This window comes from Neopsephotus bourkii, unplaced genomic scaffold (genome assembly GCF_033783945.1).
Source record: "Neopsephotus bourkii isolate Nb327-2 ecotype Australia unplaced genomic scaffold, CSIRO-AGI_Nbou_v1 NB_1655, whole genome shotgun sequence".
Taxonomy (NCBI): domain Eukaryota; kingdom Metazoa; phylum Chordata; class Aves; order Psittaciformes; family Psittacidae; genus Neopsephotus; species Neopsephotus bourkii.
The window spans coordinates 2434082-2453046 of record NW_026902129.1 but is presented as its reverse complement, the minus strand read 5'-3'; the positions used below and the strand labels follow the sequence as shown (position 1 = coordinate 2453046).

The 18965-nt window shown below is 47.4% G+C and overlaps 1 long non-coding RNA gene across 3 annotated transcripts in view; it reads right to left on the bottom strand.

The window, feature by feature from the left end:
* Nucleotides 1-18965, bottom strand: part of LOC133223842 (uncharacterized) — a 487088-nt gene that overhangs the window by 201327 nt on the left and 266796 nt on the right. Inside the window, exons 4-6 of one of the 3 annotated variants that reach the window (XR_009728699.1) lie at nt 17776-17954; nt 7035-7212; nt 5817-6446 (exon numbers count right to left, since the gene is read on the bottom strand). This is a non-coding gene — a long non-coding RNA (uncharacterized LOC133223842). Of the gene's footprint in view, nt 1-5816; nt 7213-17775; nt 17955-18965 lie in introns of those variants that run through there. The other 2 variants (XR_009728698.1, XR_009728702.1) reach the window with 2 other exon arrangements.

Sequence of the window (18965 nt, the reverse complement as noted above, 5' to 3'; positions counted from 1 at the left end):
AAAACGTAAGTACTACATGCTATTTTTTCCTCTCTTTTGTCCCTTGGAGGCTGCTGCTGGGTTCTCCCAATTACAGAAAATGCTAGAAGCTGTGCAAAAGCTGGGCACACAATCAGGGAGGCAGCAATGCCTTTCTCAGCTCTGTGGAGTGCAGTCTTGAACCACTATAGCGCTTCTTGCTTGCCATCGTGCCCTGAAACTGCTTGAGTTTCAATCAGCTCGTCACCTGAGCTCGGCTTGGCACAAGTGGCCGGAAAGAGCCTGGCTCCAGCTTAACTGGAGCATCAGCAGAGAAAGAAAGGGCTGGAGCATCAGCCAGCAAAATGAGATTGGGATCCTTCTCCCCCAGTAACCTCCCTGCAGGTGCTGGAGCAGGGCCTCTTCTGAGATGTGAGATGCCCTCTTTGACTGGGATCTGTGATTGCCATCTTTGCCTCTTCTGTTTGAACCATGGCTGGGTCTGGGGTTTCCTGTTGCAGGCTCGGTTCTGCCTGTAGAAGTTACCATAGTTTTAGCCCCTTGTGTGCAAACCTCTGCCAGGCCTCCACTTAGAAGCACTGGTGCAAAGGGCCCCATTGTGCATAAAGTCCAGGATATCACAGAATCCCCTTGGATTTTTCATTGTGGGGGGGCTGCCAGTCACAAACAGTCGTGAAGCAAGCATAAAGGCTTTGATTTATCCAGTTAAATATAGATCATCCTTTCTTTGTGCCTGTTCTCAAAAAGAAGTGTTTTCTCTCAGGAGAGCAGGCTGCAGAGTGATAGGCTTTCTTTTTCTTGTCCTGCACTAAGTGATGAGTTTTATGTCAATATTGTCCTGAAAACTTTTGGGTTTCAGGACATCATCATCAGTTTTGGATGCAAATTTCCTTGCTTTAAGAGACCCAAATGGACACATGAAAGTCAGCCCATGCCTGGTTGGCCTTGCTCTAAACTTAAAACCAGAGAACCTCAAAACCCCAAACGCCATTCCCAGTGTACCCTAGATGGTAGCACTGCTCAGATTTGCTGGTGCCACTGTGGTGTGTTTGCTGGGCAGGATTATTTGGTCAAAGGCTTTTTGCTGGTAAGTGCTGCTCCACTGCAATGAAAACATCAGATTTAGGGGAAATAAAAACAGAAAGACAGTGTTTGGTCATTTTAGAGCCACTGCATGCATGCAGCAGCAATGGGGCCAGCAACAATCTCAAACTGGGGGTGCATTCCAGGTTTTGAGTCCCCCCATTTTTAAGTAAGGTCTCTCCAGGGACCTTATGATGATATTTGCAGTGCAGGAAGGCTCCAGAAAGCACACTACAGCTGCCTCAACACTGCTGCTGCCAGCGAGCTGGACCTCAGCCCCTGGCTCTTGGGCCTAGGTAGGGTGGCCAAGCAGGGTGTAGACCTGTGCCACCCTGCTCCCAAGGCTGGAAAATCCCATCTCCAGTTTACACCAGTGGAGGAGTGAAAGGGAAAACGTCCTGAAAGGTAAATAAACGGCAAAAGCGGAACGATGATCCGGTTGCCTCCCAGGAAAACCCCCCTGTGGATGCCGTGTGGGATGTGTGGCAACGCAATCCCATCCCCAGGAATGCCAGGAAGCCAGGGGAGCTGGGGACATGATCAGTGACACGGAGCACACGTCCTGCAGAGCCCACCAGCCTCCATCCCTAGTTAAAGTCCGTGGTGGTCCGGGTGCCTGTGCAGGGGGTTTGGTGCGAGCAGCCTTGTTTGCAGCCAGGGTTTGATGCCAGGAGGGAAGGGGTTTGCCTTGTCTTCATCCTTCCACTCGGGAGCGAGGCCGGGTGCCTGGTTTGCACTGCGGCGGTGCTGCTGTGCTGCTCACAGCGTCACACACGTCTGTCTCTTCAGCTCCATCACACGTTGGCTTTCTGCCTTCTAATTAACCCGTCAGTATTGGCCTCCGAGGGCTCGGCAGTGACCCTGTCTCCCCTAGACCTGCGCTGGGAAGCTCACGGAGCTGGAAGCAGCCGGGGAAGAGCCATCTTTGGGACCCTGAGGTGTACGAGCAGTTCAGTGCTGCCACGCTGTGGGAGAGCCGGCTCACTGTGCAGTGCCGTCCCGGCTGACGGACCAGGCATCCCGCTCCCCGCGGGCTCTGCAGGGGACGGCTGTGAAGCGAGAGCCTTTGTGAGCTGGCTCGGCTGTAATGCACGGTAGGGATGTGCCTCTCGTGCCCTCGCTGGCATCACTGCTGGGCTGCACCCAAGGTGTAGACCCATTGCCTAGCAAGGCTTCAGCCACACGTTCCTGGGGGTGAGACCTCTCCAGCCTCCAGTGCCAGCTTCCTGCCTGCCTTTACGGATGGCCAAACACCAGCAAGGGTAAAACCAACAGGAGCACAGGGGAAAGTGGTGCCGGAGTCTTTAGCCTCCCTTTTGTCCCTGGGAGCATCAGAACAAGTGAATGGGGCATCCTTAGCAAACCTCCCACTGCCTGCAGTAGCAGCACCAAGATGAATCTGGAAGATATGTAGAAGCTTCTTGCAGATGCTCTAAACAGCATTTGGAGGTGGTAAGTAAGGAAAAACATGGTTTTGCTCTGGAAGGGCTGAGTGCAACTGCCTGAGCTGGCTGCTGGCCAGCAGAGCAGGGAATTGATAGCAATTGCTTTATGTAAAGTAACAGGAAGGAAGGAGCAGGAAAACTACAGCCCTGCTCATGCGCTGCCAACCCTGTGCAAAACATCACAAGAAAAGAAACTATGGGGCATGCAAGCTTGTATGATGGTCTGTCTGGAACTGCTGAGCGAGCCCAGGGGAGGCCATGGAAATGCTGTGAGGGCTGGAGCAGCTCTGCTCTGGAGCCAGGCTGAGAGAGCTGGGCTGGTTCAGCCTGGAGAAGAGAAGGCTCCTTAAGGGGAGACCTTTGAGCAGCTCCAGTGCCTAAAGAGGCTACAAGAAACCTGGAGAGGGGCTTTGGACAAGGGCCTGTAGGGACAGGACAAGGGGAATGGCTTTAACCTGACAGAGGGGAGACTGAGATGAGCTCTCAGACAGAAGTTCTTCCCTGTGAGGGTGCTGAGGCGCTGGCACAGGGTGCCCAGAGAAGCTGCGGCTGCCCCATCCCTGGCAGTGTTCAAGGCCAGGTTGGACACAGGGGCTTGGAGCAACCTGGTCTAGTGGAAGGTGTCCCTGCCCATGGCAGGGGGTTGGAACTGGGTGAGCTTTAAGGTCCCTTCCAACCCAAACCATTCCATGATTCTATGACTGCTTTGGTTGAAAGGTCGCAGCCTGGCAGAATGTGTTCGAATGACATGCAAAGGAAAGCACTTGAGTTTAGCAGAGTTCGAGCCTAAGGGCCTGTGTGCTGTCAGAGAGAGGAGGATCCCATGCCTCGAAGCTGCAGCAGGGGAAGCATTTTGGACCATGTGGATTCAGTTCTGTGTGAAGCAAGGTCTGATCCCCTTGCCCCTCTCACACAAGCAAAGGGCTTATGGCTGCCATGCCTGTGCCACAGCCGGGTCTGTCACAGAGTGACACTAACAGTCAACATAAGCAGATGCTGAGCAGGGTACTGGGGCTCTGCAGCTGTAGGGCAGATACTGGCAGATGACTGGCAGCTTGCTGGGTGAAGAGCAAATGAAAGGAAACACATCTGCTTTCCTGGATGGGTAAGCACTGATGGGCTTTGATTCCGTTTTGACTCATTTAAGCCTCGAACTGCAGAAAGATAGCCCAGTAAGTGACACAACTTGTAGGAATCCCAGCTGCTAAAGTTACCCCTCTCTCTCCTCACTAGTAATTCCACCCTGATTTACCCTGCTGCAAGGGAAAGTCCAGTCTCGGGGTCTCCTCATAGGATCATGAATCAAATGCATCAACAATAAAGTTCTATCATCATCATCTGAGCTGTGCTGTGACCTTTGCTTCCCCTTGTGCTTTTCCTACAGACATTAAACTAACCCGCTGTGTCTCTTTTCACAGGACACGAAATACACAATTCTACATGCATTGCAAAGCCACAGCAAGGCACACTGCGAAGAGCGGCGGAGTGCACGCCGTTTCTTATAGCCTAACAAAGGGTCCTTTATTTAATAACGAACTATTACAGCACGGGACAAAGATTTGCTTTGTTCAGTGACTAGAAATTGTTTGCAGATTTTTCTAGCCACCGGGAGTTGACAGTTCACTTAGGAAATCAAGTCTTAAAGCCAGAGTGCCTCCATGCCTGCTCAGCTCTCGGAGTGCTGCAAGCCCAGAGCTGCGCGGGGCCCAGGCCAGCTCTGTTCCAATGGGCTGAAATAGTGAAACGTTTCTGGATGTATTTCTCAGCGGAGGAAGCGGATCCACGGTTTCAGCTGTTGCCCCTCATCACCTTCAGGAAAGCTTCAGGCTTCTTAGCCAAGCTGCTGCAAGCAAGGGACAAAGCGAATGCACCTTGTAGCAAATCTGTGTACAGGCTGGTCACCTCGGCGTGAGGCAAACATACTGCTCGGGTGACACAGAGGGCTCAGCTCTGTGGGGTTTACAATTAGGTCTTTGCAGCCAAAAAGCCCCCATATACAGGTATAGATGATGGAAAGCTGAACAATGATTGGGTGATGCACCGCAGTGTGCCAGCAGCATGGGACAGGCTTTCTGCCCAAGCAGAGCTAGGCACTGTCGGGAAAGAGCTGTGAGTTTTCCCCCTTCCCTTCCTCTCCTTCTATTAATAGGCTTTGGTAGCAACCCATTCACGGGGTCCCTGGGAATCCCACCCCAGGTGCTTCCACTTCCAGCCAGGGAGGTGACTATTTGGGACAGCTTGTTTTGATCGTACAGGGCAGGTCAGGTTGTGCCACTTGGCTCCAACACACAGATCTCACAGCCAGGGCGTTAATGAATGAGGAGCAAAGATGTTATTTTCCGGAGAGGGACTGTGGCCGGAGGAAGGGAACAAGAAAACAAGAACCAGCATTCACCCAGGGCTGTACCTTGATACCTGTGACCGGCAGGCACCCCTCCCTGGGGGTAATGCAGTTACCAGGCTGATTTCTCATCATGCACCTTTAACCATTTTGTTCATCCCAGTGAGCTGCTTGTAGCAGGGTGAAGGAGCGGGAGCGTGCTTAGCCCTTTAACTCCAAGTGAAGGCACTTAATGAACATACCTCTCCTTACCTCCCAGCTGGCTTTCCCAGAAATATCCAAGCACAAAGCAAGGAGTTGCCTTGATACCAAATCCTCTGTCAGGGTTAAAGGCACCAGAACCTCTGTTCTGCGTAGCAACCAGATAAAGGGGATCTCAGAACAAAACTGCCCATCAGTGTGCTGCTGAGGCTGAGGAACCCAAGTCCTGAGTTCGGGATTGTTCCTAAATTCCCACATCAGCTTCTGAGGACTTGCACTCCTTAGGTCTTTCCAAAGTACGTCATGTGCACGTGCAAACACACACACATATACACACACATGGGGTCGTTTGTCCGTTTTTAAGCAAATTAACTCACTTTTCTGGGAGGGAAACGAAAGGCCCCTACAGCACCAGCCCCCACGCTGTCAGTCACCGACCTACAGCAGGGAGATGGAATTTGGCACTTGGCCCAATGGTTTAGCTTCAGGTTAGCACTGAGCGGAACCAGTTACAGTAGATGTGAAAAGCCTCATCCCTCCTCTGCACCCTGCTTTGTACTGTCGGGCTCTGCTGTATCTTCTGCATGTGCCACCTCTGGCAAAGGCAAAGACAGTGCCAGTAAACTGTCTTGTTGCATACCAGGATGCAGCAGAGAGAAACTTGCCAAATGCATTGCCCCATGACATCACTTGAGCTTTTGTTTGTGTCTCAATGGTGAGAAAGGAAAAGAAAAAAGTCTGGGAGGAGGAATTTGACTTGGAGCAGCTCCCTCTAACCATTTATTTACCTTGTGTGCATGCTTTATGCTCTTACTCATGGGTTACAGTCATGGGTGCACATAAGGTCTTGAGGGTCCCCAGCAGTAATCCCTTGACAGAGGAGCTGGCTCACAGCACACTCAAGGCATTTTTGCTTCATTACTTTTCTCATCAGATGATAACACCATACAGTAACTTCACTGCTGCTTCTGGCAATTGCTGCACTTCCTTTCCCCACGCATCCCTGACGTACACGTAGCATGGGAAATGCTCCTCTGTTTCAACACCCAGTTCAGCACTAGGCCAGGCAGCTGGGAAGAGGACATAGGCAGAGCTGGGCATCAAGGAGCCACAGCACAGGGTGCAGACAGCCAGCATCCTGCTGGAAGATGCCCAAGTGTCGGTGGCACTTGGAAGTGCACTGGACTTGGAGCTCCACCATCAGCAGTGAGCATCCTTTGATCCAGGCCTGCCTGGGGGTGTGAGCACTCAGCAGCACCCTGATGCTCTGCAGCGATGTGAATATGAGCCCACTGTATTGCAGTCTGGAGAGATGGAAAGCAAAGAGAGGCCGGGAGTGGGGAAGTAACTGGTCACGTAGTGAATTGCAGTGGTGTCAGGAAGGCAGTAACTCTAGCCTGCAAACAGAAAAGCAGAGCTACCTGCTCTGATTCAAAACAAACACAGTCTTGGCACTAGGGTGACATCCCACAGTGACTTTTATAGGCATTTTTCTTAGGCTATTTCCTCTCCCGCATTGCACTCCTTGCCTACTATCCCACAGTGAAATAAGCTCCATCTGAGCCAATTTACCCCACTGGGCTGTGGTTACTCAGCATTTGCTGGCAATGCCCTCATTACAGCTTGGCCCTTTGGTCCCAGCTCAAATCGTTTGGTTTGGACACCAGATAGAGGATAGGCACCACGTAACTTTACAGACCTATACTTGGCCTATTCGTTGCACCTCCTTTTATAAGAAAAGAAGATAAATGGGCAAGATTTGCCTGACCTGGTTTAAACACTGACCTGGGGAGGGGATGACTCATAGCTGTGCCTATATTTCCCCATATTCTCCTCCATAAAGGGAGCCTAGTGTGACTAGCTCAGATGGAGACATCTATGTTTAGTCAGATGAATCCCACCCAACGCGACTGCAGCTGCTGGAGGAACATGAGCTTTCCCATAATCGCTTCCCTTCCCCATAGTTTTGGGGCAGAGAGAATTACTTGAGCTGATGAGTCCTTGAAGGATTCCTTGAAAATTGCACAAAATCTGCTCGGAAGGATGTGTGTCTGCTTGCATCAGGCCTAACTGTGGTTCAGCGGGCTGCGGAGGTCCCAGGCAATAGGGTATTCAGAGGGCAATGGAATAATGGAGTTATCATGCTCTCTGATAGCAGGCAGCCTGAAAATGGAAAAAAGCAAAGGCAGTAACAGAAGGAGCATCCAAGACATCTCCTGGGTTTGGACAGCTACTAAGTTGGCCACATCCCAAGAGAAACAACTTCCGCTCTGTCCCCTGGCTCCTACCCTTACCTCCGCCTTCCTCCTTTCCCTCTGCTTTCTTCAATCATTTCCCTCCTGAATAGAAACTTTTGGGAGGCTTATTTCCTTGCACCTGTTTCAGCTGTGATGTAACTGCGGTAATAACTCAACCACTGTTGGATGGAAGGCTGCAGTCATGTCTTGGTCCCTTTTTTACATTTTATTGAGTTACGGTTATATTTAGAGATGGGCCCAGGTCAGAGCTGCGCAAGAGGAGCACTCCCACGGTTTGGGAAGGTCTGCGCTGGGAGTCAGACCCCTTCATCTCAGCTGGCCCTCCTCTTGCTAAAGTGCAGATCCAAAACCCAAGGTGCAAAGCTGGAGAAGTTCAAGTGTAAACTGAAGTGCAGATTCTGGAGGTGAGGCCATTCTGCGGTTCTGATGGGATGAAGCAAAGTGCAAAGGCTTAAATTCTGCCACAGCATGAAATATCTTCCTTCACGCTTGATGGGAAAGTCATTAAGGAAGGCTGGGAAAGCCAGGTGCTGCTTTGCCTTCCAGAAGTAGTAAATGAGAGAACACAGATCAAAGATAACAGCAGCAGGATAGGACTCTGCCGTATGGATATTGCCTAGGTGGCCTTAATCCCTCTGTGCGTTTTAAGATCTCGCTTCCTTCACTTGCAGAGAAAACCACATTTGTGGACCTGTTGTTTGGATGCTTTCTTCAAAGTCATGTTTTGACCTCCCAGGGTTGAAGATGAGCCTGTTATGACCAACTGACAGAGCTGCTGTGCTGCACAGGCCGGTCAAGAAGAGCCAGCATTGAACCTGAAGGCTTCAGCTAGACTAGGGCAGCACAGTCCTCTGAAAGGGAAGCTGTTCTGTGCCATGGGTAAAGACCAAAAGACACCAAAGCAGCAAATTGGCTAATGCAATGTGCACAAGTAATTCTGGCAGGAGATTCAAGACCTCAGGGAGGTGGCAATCACGGGCAAGTCCAAAGGGCAGAGACCTTCCAAAGCATTTACCCCATCTATTTCCAGTGCTTCAGAAGAAGATGAAGAAAATACAGTGATACCCTACAAACACACAGCTTGTTTTGTCTTGGATGAGAAAAGTCTCTGCCCTGTTGTGGCCCAAAATCTTAAAGGTGAATGCTGGGCACTGTCACTGTCCTAGTGCAGAGCTGCAGCAATGAGCAGACTGAGGGATATGCAGATTTGTTTGTTTCCACCACCATGCCAGAAAGGCACAGGAATGAGAATTCAGAGATTATAATCCTCAATCAAACTTTACATGCTTATGATGGAGAGTTTCTCTCCTATGGTGGATTCAGGCATGTCTGTTAAAGTAACTGAGGTGATTTTACCATCTCCTGCCTGGTCGGCATAATCCACCGATAGGAAGTAAGGCTTCATGATACAGCTGAGTTAGAGTAACTTCAGTGTCTCCTCACAGCAACGAGGATCCAGTGCTACAAAGACTTACCCAACCTTGCCTTTGAAAAGCTGAATAGGTGGCACTTTAACCCTTTCATGACAAAAAGGCTTTTATTTTCCCAGGCACCGTGTCAGTGGTCCTCCCCAGCATTTCTATGTTCTTGCTAAGATCTGGACACCCAGTGAGACCACTACCTCATGTTGCAGCCCAGGGCTGCTCCTGCCCATGCTTCTGCCATCCCCAAGTCTCATTATTTGCTTCTAGGTTCCTGGAGTCAGCTGAGCCCTCTTAGCCCCATTGAACGAGCAGCTATTGTGGAGGTAGTTTCCATAATGACCCCATAATCCTGTTTTTCTAAGGCAGAATCTCCTGTCCTGTAGGTACTGCGTGAACGCTTTGTTCCCAGATGTATTACTTTTCATTTAGCTAAATTAAAACACATTTTCTTGGATTGTGACCATTCAGCCAGCAATTCCGATCCCTCTGTAACAGTAAACTATCCTCGCCATTATTTACTGTGCTGCAGGTGGACAGACTGAAACACTAGCTCTGCACAGGCTGCCCTGTTCAGCTCAATGGACTGTTGATGCTGTACAATAATGATAACTATTCTGGTGTCCAGGGAAAAGATTATTTCATGGCTGACTCTTTCAGCTGAAATATTCAGCTCTTCTGAGATTTGGGAGCACATTTGGGAGCGCTGAAGGAGTAGCATCTTTTTCTCCACAGCCTGTCTCATCGCTGCATAACAGCCTCCTGCTGCCTCCCCCTCTCCATTTCCTCTGTATGTGGAAAATCACAGATAAGAAAGAGAGAGAGAAGGAAAACAGATTTACTTCATTAGTTTATGCTTCGAGTCATGCAATGACAGAGCTGCTGAACTGACATCAACCCCTTCCCTGTTTGCCTCACCACAGCTGCATCCTACCCGAGCCACGTCCTGTGGCCAAATGGGGAAACTGGGGCACACGAAAGATAAAAAGGCAAACTGTCACCTTCCATAATGCACACAAACTGCTGAGGTGAAGTTTTCTTTGCAGCGTAACAGCTCCTGGTACAATGTAGGCAGGTAGAGGCCTGGAAGAGCTCTCCAGGGCAATTTTAATGCCCTAAAGCAACTACAGACAAATGATGCACATTTATTGCATAAATACTTCTCTCTTTTTGGCTCGCTCTCTATATCCATAGCGTATTTAATATGACAAATACTCTTCCCATGCAGCTTCAGGAAGGTCAGTGAACTTTTCCTAGGAATGAGTGTGACTTCATTTAGGGCAGAGTAACTCAGCAAAGCCATTCCTCCTAACAGCTCTGGATCAAGTGTGCAGGCATACCAGGTCTTCCACCCTCCCTGTGCTGCATGGCCTGAGGAGATGACATGGCTTTTGAGATCTTCTCCTGGGTTATGGCACAAATCAGGACAGTAAAACAAACCTACGTGACCTGTGAAAGGTCAGATCCTTTTTCTGCTCCCAGGGTAGGATGAACCACTGGGTCAGAGAACTTGCCCTCGGTGACAGCACGTTAAGCAACTTTCCAGGAAAATCTCTTTCCTATGACCACATCTGAACCATAGCTTTAGTAAGAACCATGCAGCCTTGTAGAACGGGCTTTAAAAGCAGACCACACTGCATTTGCTTGGCTACAGAGATGCATCATATAATAGTGGTGTGTGTGGCTTACCACCTCGTCTCTTATCCCTCCGTTTATTGAATCAGAGGGTGGTGTCGTCATAGCACATGCTGCGAAGGCCACCAGGCCACACACACACGTACCTTTCTTGTGCACGCTGCCTAAATCCTATTGATCAATGACTTCCTGCATGGTTACTGGAATGCTGTGGGAAGAGGAACATAAAATTCCCTGCTCTCATTTAGCCCTCCTGTCAAAGCTGGAGAAGTCCTGGCCCAGCTTCAGCTACAAAAACATATGAAATATATCAGCTGAGGCTGAACGGAATAGAAACCGATGGCCAGTCCGGATATTGCTGCTATTGCACTGAGAAGGTTTCCTTCCGAAGCTAGTGCAGATGATTCATTCAAGAGCCCAGGTGCTCAGGCAATCGCCAGGTACTATGGTAAAGGGGGACAAAGCCAGGCTAAAGGTAAATCACTATAAATCTACTACCTATAGGCATAACTTCTCAATGTTTAAAACACCACAAGAATGGTAAAAAGCACAATTTGCTTTCCAGCATTTATACTTTTGTCTTCTTTCCATGGCTTCATCTTGGGCACTTGCAGTACAGTGGAAGCCCTATATTGCAAAGGACTTCCAGATTTTCATATCTGGCTTCATTTCAAACACAAATGAAATACAAAGAAGTTCACATGCTCCTAATGGGGGCCTGATTAAAAACAAAAGACCCAGTGGAACGACTAATAGTTATTGATTGCTTCAGCTCTATGGGACTTTAAAGCAACTCAAGTGCAAGAAGCTAGATGGCTAGTTGCCTTCAGAAAAACAGGTTCTTTATCACACACAAACCTGAGTGCACAAAATGGAGATATGAAAAAACATTACTTACAAATAAATGAAGCTCTCCCTAGAAATATGCATTTTTTGAGAAATGGCTGGTGAACCTTGCACTGAATCAGACTCCACAAGAAACATACAGTTTCTTGTTTCCCTTTCCAGACAGTTCTAAAGTTGGATTTTCCACTTCACATCAAGCATCATTTGCATGGAAACAACTGCAGGGAGCTGTTAACTAGTAAAAGAAGAAACCAAGGATTTCTGTTGTGATTGTAAAGTACAAATAACGACAGAAATGCCTACGTAGATCTAAAATGCAGTAAAATACTTTGTAATGCTAGTTTTAAACAGAATGTGTATGTGTTTTTCTTTCACTCAGAAGCTCACACAATTAACTCATAGTCTTATTTGCCTAGAAATATTTGTTAAAAGGCAAAATCTTATTCTGCAGCTGGCTTAGTTATTTATGTGTATTGCACCAGCATGTGCATTAACATACTAGGAAGAATCCTGGTCTGAAACTAGGTTAAGACATCAGGAGAAAAGCTTGAAAAAGTTAAATCAATCAGTGGTGTTTACTTGTTTGTATAGTCAAAGCATTGAAACTCATGTCAAAGGTATCCTCTTCACATAGAAGCATGCAGGAATGCCAGAGTGGGGATGAAGAAGAAAAAATACTCAAGCAACAGAGATTTTTGGCACTAAAGATGGCAGAAAATAGCGGGTCTGTGTTGGCTGGTATGAAGCTGATGGCGATTGTGTTGTTGAACACATGTTGCAGCACAAGGACTCGGTGGGGTACCCTGCATCTCAGACCAAGGGGCTTGGAGATTCCTGGTTATGTTTTCTGGATGATTTTACATTAGCAACAAAAGGGAAGTAGAGAGAAATCTCAAATTTGGCACAACAAAATGAATTAAGCTGATCTGAGAACTAACTCAAAGAATTAACAATTTTTTTTTAGATGCTCACATATTATTAATGTTGGGGCAACTGGGAAAGGGAAATGAGATTAAAAAATGGCATTAGCCTGGTAGAAAAACCTCCAACAGCAGGGTGTTATAGTCTCATCAGGAACAGAAGAAGCAGTAAGGCAAATGTGTTTTCTGAGCCATTGCCTTCCAAGGCCTCACTGACAGCAGAGAATCTTGAATTGGGTGACTTTTCTCACAGAGAAACCCCATGAGAAAATACAGTGAACTCTCAAGATCACTTGGCCATAGAAAAGAAAAGGCTGATATATTCCTTAAGCAGTTATCTTTTACACAGAAAAGAGGAAAAAGTATGTTGGTTGTTATAGGTGATTCGTATTCGAGAGAAACATTTATGAGGTTCCATTAATACAGTGGTGAACAGCCTAGAGTTTCTAAATCTAGCAGATAATACTTACACAGCAACTGTACACAGAAGGAGATGACCTTACTATGGACCTCAGAAGGCAGATAACAGCTGATTGATTCTTGAGCTCTTTCACTGGGGCTGTTCCTTGTGGTGTGATTACATTCTGTATGGGCCAAGAGAGGAGAGTTGCAAGTAGTAATTAATAAACCCAACGGTTGCATCAAGGAAGTTTCTGAAAACTACAAGCCAAATTAGTTAGGATGCAAAATCTGAAATTTGAATGCAAATTGTGTAGGCATAATAAAAATTAAAGACAAATAGCTAGTCAAGCCCTCTCCCTCCATAATCAAGCTTGGAGCTTAAGCTAAAACCTTATCCAAATTCAGCATCAACTGGAAATTATTAACCAAATAGGTAACAAAGGAGGAAAAAGCAAAGGATATAGATGGCATTTTGAAATGCAGAAATGTAGAAGGAAGGCCTTGGTGGAAACAGTCCTTCAGTGGGGAAAATATTTAGACTCCACACATTTTGGAAGAACAAGGAGTTTAAAAAATAGATTAAAAGCAAAAAATAATGCCAGCGATGATAGAGAGAAATTACAAAACCAGTAGTAATGTTGATGCAGAAAAGGCTAAAACAGTTACCTATTCATTCTGCAAGTAGGAGAGGAGTTGCAAGGAATTTATTTTAGATAAGGTGGCAAGCTATCATCCAGTGCATTAGGAAATAGCTTCTTAAATTCAGCAGTGTCGCCTTCTTCCTGAGAGCTATGCCAAGGCATCCTGCAAAGAGCAATACCGGTCTGTAATGCATGGTTGGGCTGGTGGTAAGCAGAGAACCCCAGGGCAATATCCCTCTGACCTTGGCTGGGAGCGGGATGTGGGATGGAGGAGAAAGGGGGTGGAGGGAAAAAGGAGCACTGCAGCCTTGCTCTCTGGCCCTGGACCGCTGGCTGTGGCTGCAAGCTGTGACTGCCAAAGGAGCGTTAAAAATCTGCCAAAAAGGCACACAATAAATGGCAAAACTGCATCTGAGTGAGAAACTTTTGGAGAGGAGTTTATTCCTGTCATCACAAAGGAGATTCAGAGGCACCTTGATTTCTGTGTGAAGGATGGAAACAGTCCCTACTAAATCTTTCTCCAGCTAGCAGAGAAAGCCATCACAAGAGTTCAAGGAGAACTCAAACCATACCAAACGAGACAGCTGGCACAAAGTGTTAAGAGTGAGGGTGAATAAATTACTTAGAGAGGTTGTGGATGGCTCTGTTTCCTGATGTTTTCATTGGCTTTGGTGAGGAGAGATTTCTCCCCACCAACTGCAGTCAGCTGAGTCACTCAGCCACTCTCTTTAACCTCTCCCTGGTCCATGGAGAAAGATAAAAACTCCTCCAGGGGATGATTCAGTGCACCTAGATTAAGAATCTGCTCTGAATTGCCTTCCAAAAGCACCCATCTCTCTTCCACTCTTCCCCTGCCACCATTACAGAGGAATTCCAGGGAGACAAGGTGTGTGCCAGGTAAGGAATTGGATAGCACAAAAATCCTACCTATCCCCTATGGACAAATCAGTGCAATAGGTTCTCTCTTAGGGTTAGGAGTCAGGCACTAGTGCAAATGATGCATATGTGCAGATCCAGCAATGACCTATAAATTTCAGACCCTGAATAGAGCACTTGCCCCACACAGGTGACAAAAAACCACAAGGTTAGTACATTTATAAAGTACTTGTTCAGTATTACAGGCAGGCAACTAAACTAACCAACTGCCATAGTTTCCTTACAGCTCACAAACGGCTCATATCATAGATAGAGTGAAAAGTCCTAAAGCTATCAGTGCCCACAGTAAAGAGTCTTGTCATCACCATAGCAGAAAGAATTTTTGCACCAAAAATCTTGAGTTGAACACAGCAAGGTCTACCTGCATATACTTGTACCCAGGTCAAAAATCTGGACTGTGGATTTGTCTGTGTTCCTTTTGCTTTCAGAAGTGATGCAAAAATGCATGTTATTTTTTTCTCTTATTAGCTCTCCACCAGGAATGGTCATTTTTGTCCACCTCTGCAAGCATCTGTATTTATTCCTTTACAGTTTGCCAGATGCCTTTTAATTTGTTCTTCCTCTTAAAGTGCCATTTACCAGGTGACGTCTTCAAAACTTCTTGCCAGGGATTTGCGATCCATCACTGAGGCTGGTGAAGGAGTCACAAGAGGGCAGCTTCCCAGCTGCTGACTGCCCAGGTAAAGCCTGAAAACCTTAGCGGACCACACTGAGGAGCTTGGGTGTCTGTGGCTCACATGGAGTGTGGCTCACATGGAGTGGAAGTGAGCCCAGATCCTCCAAGCTGTAGATTGTTTTCTGTAATGAACACCTGCACATCGCAGTCAGGAGGCACCCATTTTACGTGTAGTGCTTGGAAAGGTGGCCCTGCTCTTTCCTGTCCTGCAGTCTACACTCACTGCTTGTAAGCCTCCTTATTCTTGAGTTGCATGTTGCTAGTATGAAGTATGCAGCTAAAGGTGAAGGGCTTTGTCTCCATACTAAAATCTCACTGATTTTACTCCGATCCATTTCTATACTGGTTGAGCTAAACCATAGACAACTCCAGTGGGAACACTTCTTCTTTGGATGATTTTTGCTTAGCCCGTCCAGATTCCCAGCCAATTAGAGCTACACTGAAATAAGCATGGTGTAAATCCACGCTAAGAGATTGCAATTGGAGATTGCTCTCCTTCAACTAAAGTGGTTTACTGGACTAGAAATGTTCATTCATGGGGGAAAAAAAAAAGCAATGTATTCCTATGTACACACAGAGCGGAGAGCTGCAAAAACATTTTGTCTCTCGTTCTTAGTCCCTCATTAAAGGCCACACATTGATTATTTATTTCTTTCTAATTTAGCAACAGCAGTAATAGAAATTGCCTCTTTGACCCGAGGCAGTTGCCAAACGTTTAGTTCAGAACCAATTTCAGTGCTACTGTAATCCCCTGAACTGGAGAGCTGGAGCAGAAGTAAAGCTGAGCCAACCTGAAACTGTAGCTGCGCGAATGGCGCCAATCTAATTAAGTTATGAAAAACTGTCCCTCTGGAGATGAGTCTCCTGCAGCTCACAAGCAAAAAGGTGGAGAACATGTGAATCTGGCCACAAGCCTCGGCTGTTGACAACCCAACTTACAAAGCATCTGTACACATGCCCTTTGGGAAGAAAGATAAGTGGTACTCCGGGGAACCACACATTTGGTTAACTCTTTGTTCCATACTCATCCAGGCAAGGAGAAAATGTTTCACATTATGCTGAATACCATCTCAGATTCTGGCAGGATTACTTGTCAATATTATTGCAGCCTCTTCAGTTACAGTGCTTCAGCAATAAAGTAGTTAGACTGGCTTTGAAATACAGAAATTCAGGCAATACAATCGCACTATGAAAGAGTGCTCATTAGCCTTTGGCTGACCTTGAAAAATTGCGTTTCTCTCCAATTCTTCCACAAATTGCTTTAAGGAGACCTCCTTAGCTCTACCAAGTCACAAGGTTCGACTGTGTGACTCATGGTTTTTAGCCACTCTCTCACGATCACAAGGCATGCTTGCCTTTTACACGCAGCCACAATTGCTACAAGGATACATAAAAATGCACCGACGGCCTTATTAATAGTGGCATGTTCTTATTTGTTTGGGACTTTTTTTTTCCAACCTCAAAAGTTTCATAATGAAACAGTTGGTCTTATAAAAAGTGTCACTCATCAAGTCAAATTTTATGGCTAGGTCACTGTAAGGACTTTGTCAGACTGTGACTGGGCACAGTAAAGTTTTGTAGATGTGGAAGCTGAATTAAGTGTAATCAGATACGTCTGGGGGCATAAGCTGGCTTTCAAAGGGATGTGTTCTCTTATTTGAGACAAACAGCATCACTACATGTTTCCTCCAGTATCTGACTGTTGCTGGACACAGGCCACCAAATATGTTGAACCAGTAGGTCGACCCATATCCTGAGTCTATACCTCTGCTATCAACAGCCCCTGCAGCTGCAGAGGAGCCCTCCAGCAAAGCACTTGGACAAAGGAGGAAAGCTCAGCTCGAGGTGCTCCTTGCCCCAGTGTAACAAGTTTCAACACCTTCATGGTGAAGGTCTCAGATGTACTGTTTTCAGCAGAACTTGGCACCAGCGTGCAACACCTGAAATAATTACCTGCCTGCAGCGATGCTGGAGCCAAAGGCTGCTCAGCTATTCTGTTTCTCTCGCACAGCAGATGATGGGACAGAGCAGTGTCAGAGATGAGGAAAAGCCTTGCCTGATGGAACTGTGGCTTCAGTGGAACAGCTCACCCAATGAGCTGGAGCCTGTCTGAGGAGCCTGCCGCAGCTGGCACAGAGCGTGCCACATCTGCAATGCCATAGCCGCAGTGCTGTTAACCAGCACCACTGCTGAGAACAGCCTCCCTCCATTGGCATCGCGCTGCTCACCTCTCCCCACTGGAGGATCACTGTCAGCATCCCTGCAGGAGTGGTCCCTCTTTCATGTACTCAGGCAACACAGGAGCGAATGCTGGTGGATGAAGCTGATGCACAGGTCTAATTCCACCCAAAAGAGGGCAGTGGTGCTTGCGGACACACAGGCACACAGGGAAGACAGTAGTTCACTCTCCAGCTGCTCGACTTTCCTAACCAGCTGACAGAAACTCTCCCCAGCTCTTGGCACAGGCAGAGCAGTCCACAGAGCTCTCTCTTTCACACACTCTTAGTTAGCCTCTGCTCTCACTTCCTCTCTTTGACTCATTAGTTGTTTTACCATCATTTCTCTTGAAATTCAATGGAAGAGGTCACATGAACCCATCCATGCCAGTGCTGAGTGCCCTGTACCAGGTGCCTCTGTGTCACCCCTATCTATCAGTTACTCAGCTGCCAGCTGGTACATGTCTTCTGCAGAAGCAGCTTTTCCGATGAGCTGTGGCTTGGGTGTAGCCGGGAATGGAAAATTGGATGGACCACAGTTGATGGCAATCAGGCAATGTTCAGAAGCTTGATGTCACAGGAAACCACTGATACTGCAAATAATTCAGGGCAATTAAAAAAATCCCCAATACACTGACTGTTTTCCCCCTGTTCCAGTGGTTATGTATTTTCCAGTAGTGTGCTTGCCCAATGCCTATGCTCTCACCTTCAGCAGGTGCCGTTCACAAAGCAACATGATCCAACCCAAGTACCCAGCGTTAACACTTGTACTTACCATGGTCCTCCCTCAGCCACAGGGCTGTGTGGGTTTCCATGGTTGAAAGCCAGCACAGGTCACAGCCTTGAAGTGTGGAGAGATGCTTGCTTTATTTCCCAGCATCAGAGGGTTTCTCAACCTGGCAACTTCTGCTGTCTTGAGGTTGTTCAGTTAATGCTGTTTTCTTGGCTCCCACACTAAAAACACCAGACATAATAGCAGCAGCCAAGGTATTAACAACAAAAACAGCAGCAAAGACAATAGCAACACAAGTGTAGCTCATAAGCTTAGCTTTGTTTAATGGTACAGGATCTGCACAGCCCCTGGGAGCTAGACCCAGAGCAGAAACCGCAGCCAACTTTCCCTCCTCAACTGCTCTTGATGGTTGGGAATGACCCTTCTCCAGACCAGAACAGCCTTTACTCCTGAGTGAAATGAAACAATGGCCCCAGCTCACTGTGGCAAACATGGGTCTGGAGGTCTGGTTTCTTACACAAGCATGTTTGTGCAGAATTTTTTGCCGCAGATGTAGCCTTTCCACAGGCTGGGTTGATAGCATTGCACACACGCTATCTGACAGGATAGCATATGCTGTCCTGCGCCTCCACGTGGCACTATGCCCCCTCACTGGGTTTCCAGACAGGAGGAGATGACTCTGTCACTGCCTGTGCCAACAGGTTGAAGGTTCTGTGCTGAGAAGAAACCTGAAGTTTTCCTTCAGGTTAAATGCTGAGACCATCCCTCCTGGGTGGGAGAAGCCTGGTTAGGGGACAGAGAACTGATAGAGGACCCAATAGTGCAGGGTCAGGTCCTTCAATCACAGATGTACCTACCCAGAAATGATCTGATTGTAGTGCATGTAACCCACTTGTTTCTTCAACACCTAAGTAATGCCTTTGCAGGGTGAAATCCATGTAAGTAGATTCAGCTGCCTTAGCATGGGCTTGTGGCACTTCTGGGGTACCTGGCAGAACCTCAGGCATTGGCTTGGGGCTGGGATATGCCCTCTGCTGGCATGTAAAAGGACATCCTAAGGCATTTAAAATGTGGCACTATTCTTGCATTTGAGCTAGTCTGTCATCAAAGTAAAAAGCAAAGTTTTATCCCACTTCCTGCACAACCCCTCCTCTCCTGAGGCTGCCTGGACACACACCTTTTTAAGTTAAACACTAAAAATGTATTTGTCTCCTCAAGGGGAAAACCAGAAT